Source organism: Odontomachus brunneus, unplaced genomic scaffold (genome assembly GCF_010583005.1).
Source record: "Odontomachus brunneus isolate Ranch 3 - 2012 unplaced genomic scaffold, Obru_v1 Obru_scaffold_256, whole genome shotgun sequence".
NCBI lineage: Eukaryota > Metazoa > Arthropoda > Insecta > Hymenoptera > Formicidae > Odontomachus > Odontomachus brunneus.
Window position 1 is genome coordinate 9,483 of NW_022639706.1, and position 3,094 is coordinate 12,576.

Genomic DNA, 3,094 nt, shown 5'->3' on the forward strand with positions numbered 1-3,094 from the left:
GACGCTACAACGACGAGTACGTAAGCGCCTCTTGATACACACGAGTCGTTTTCGTAAAACCTCTCGCCGCGTAACAAGACGCTACTTGAGTCGACTGAGTAATTATGAGTCGCGATCTTTAGGAAACCTTTCCCGTTTCGTGATCAGCTGTATTCTAGATACCAAAATCGAAAGTAAAATTCGCTTTTATCCGACTGTCTAATATCGTCCGCAAAAATCAACATTTGCAAAACATGATTGCTCTGTGATGATATAAGAAATAAATATATTTTAGCAGACTTTCCTTGATCGTAGATGAATTTAAGTTGACAAGAGCGGATATCGAAATGGTTTAGAGTAGCATGAGATTAGTCGCGTCCATCGATTCTCGTTACCGCACGCAAAATCCAGAATGACACGAAATATGCCGCGTAATCGTGAGATACGATTAAAACGCGCTTATTCGCCGCGAGTGCGGTACGGGTGAAAGTTCGCCAAGCCAAGAGAAGCGAGTAAGAGAGGAACGTGTCGCGAGATTCCCGATACAAGACGGTCGTTTTTGCGCGAAAATTACGTCAAGGAAAGGAAAGTGACACGCTTGGCGGCTTGTGGCGGCGGCGTCGACGAATTTTCACCTAGCTGAAGCTGAAGAAGCTGTCACGACAGCGGGAACGGAGCCGACGATGATAAGAATTAGAGGCGACACGCGCCAGCAAGTGTGACGGCGACGCGACACCTGTAAAACCCGCAGAATCGTCTCGGCGAAAAAGTTGGATAAGAGGACGCTGGGGAAATCAGGTTGCGCGTGAAAATCTGAGGTTCAGAGACGCAACCGTCCGGTCAGGTGCGTAAATCAACGAGTTGACCCTTGACCATGTTAAGCCACGTTCCCGCAGAATATTATTCGAGGCTGAGTGGAAAATCTAATTACGGTGCTAATTTGGAGGATCACTGTCAGACAGTTTTGTGTGTTCTACGTGAAGGAACCGAATATGTAAAGATAAATATGTAAATTACCTCGAATTTAAAATTATCATGTTGCAAGTGAACGTTCGTCGAGACCAAGGCGAGTGGTGGACTTTTTGACCGTTGTAGAACGCACGATTGTACCTTTTGCAAAGGTCGTAAAGCGAGATTTTATTCGAGTTTTACGCGTGAATTCTTGCATCGCGTACTAACTGACAATAAAAAGAAATGCTCAGTCGTAATGAATGGTATTATCGTATTCTTGGGAGCAAAACGGCTACGCGTTACTTTATCATTCGGAATGCAGACTTTACTTTGCAACCGCGCGTGTTGGCATAGTAAACTGAACAACAATACGTTTCATCACGCCAAATTTAATCTTTTAACTTTATTCATGTCTCAGATCATTTTTTTTAAACACGCCCGAATCGAAATTTTGATCCTACTTTCAGCCTTATTACTCCATTCCTATATTGATATTCTGAAGCCTATAATAATTTTAATAGTAAAGAAAATAAAAAGGGAAGTTTCAAACATCATCAGAGTCAAAATAGGAGTAAATAATATTAAACCTACTTTGCTAATTTAGCTCCTATTGCGTTGTAGAATTCACAGTTTAACATAGATCGAAAATTTTGATTTGGAGGATGATCTTGCACGGATATCTGACGATGCGCGTGATATTGTTAGCGCATTTTATATAATATTACACGTATATATCACGTAAAAATACCTCGTGGAAAAAATTTGAGAAATCTTTCGGAACGAAATATTTCTACTGACACATACGCACACGCGGCGAGACGTAGACAGAAGTGTAGTCAAGGGATTATGCGCGGGTCCAAGTTAGACACAAAGTTACGATCGAAAGAAATTGAATAAAGTCTCGAAAGTTCCCTGCGGCGATGTGGGCCAAATACTAAACCAGTTGCTCGAGCACGCAAGAACTGGGAACGCTCGAAGGAGCATGGAAAGTTACGCGTCCGCGCGAAATCCCGTACGTGCTCGCGAATATAGTTATATAAACTATTACTGGTCGCACGCGCGCTCGCAAACTCGGCGGAATGTCGCTAAACTCAGCGGATTACGGAATTGCTAACGAACTAACTACCCGGCAGTCGGCGACGAACGAAAAGAAACAAATAATTCCCCAGTGAAGCAGCAGGTTCTCGAAACGCGCAGTGTCATCGATTCGCATTTTCACCGCGCGCTCGCAGGCAAAACGCGCCTGTCAAACGATGACAAACGTTCCTGTCAATTTTGGAACATTATTCCACCTGACACACGAAGATCGCGTGCGACGTGCGTATGCCGTGCGCGGAGGATGAAACGAGAATCATCCTCCGGCTGACTTTCGCGGTGAAAATACTTCTCACCGGTTTGCATTGACCAGATCGCAAAAACTGTCCGGTAAAAGGCGCTCAACTGTCATTAACATAACGTATCACAAGTCGCGCGCGATTCGTAGATCTTGCCGGACTATCGATTCGCGAACTATGCCTGAGCATACCTCGCGATCGTGTTCTTGCCTCGCTTATCCAATTAGTTCTTGCGTTCCTCTCGTTCACGTAACGCGTTAAGGCAATTCGTATCTATCTCCAGATTAAGCATAAGTTACTGAACGCAGCGCGGCTGGCGACTAGATGTTCCCGCGAGTATTTAAAATTTATTTTTAAGCGACGCCGTCGTAAACAAGGCATTTAGATGGTGTATGCTAACGCTCGCGTGTAATTATAACGTCTCACGTGTGCGTGTGTGCGCACGCGTGGTGTAAGTACGTGTGTATGTATGTGTGTGTGTGTGAATGCGCGCGGTCGCGGTGATTTATGCACGAGCGATCATAACGTTCCTCTTATATGTACCCTCGCAAATGTTCAATTGGCGTATCACTTTCCACGGCGAGTTCTCCGTCGCATAAATGTACGGGATTACCCGCGAAATCGCGCGAATTTATCCCCATTCGTAACACTCGTCGATGTCGGGAGAGTAACGATACTTACGAGCGCGCAGCTAACGACACTTATAAATCCGCGCGCGTTACCGCGCGGATCCGCCGTTGTAAATCAACGTGAGTAACTATAACGGATAACGCGCCAGCTTTCAAGAGAGAGAGAGAGAGAGAGAGAGAGAGAGAGAGAGAGAGAGAGAG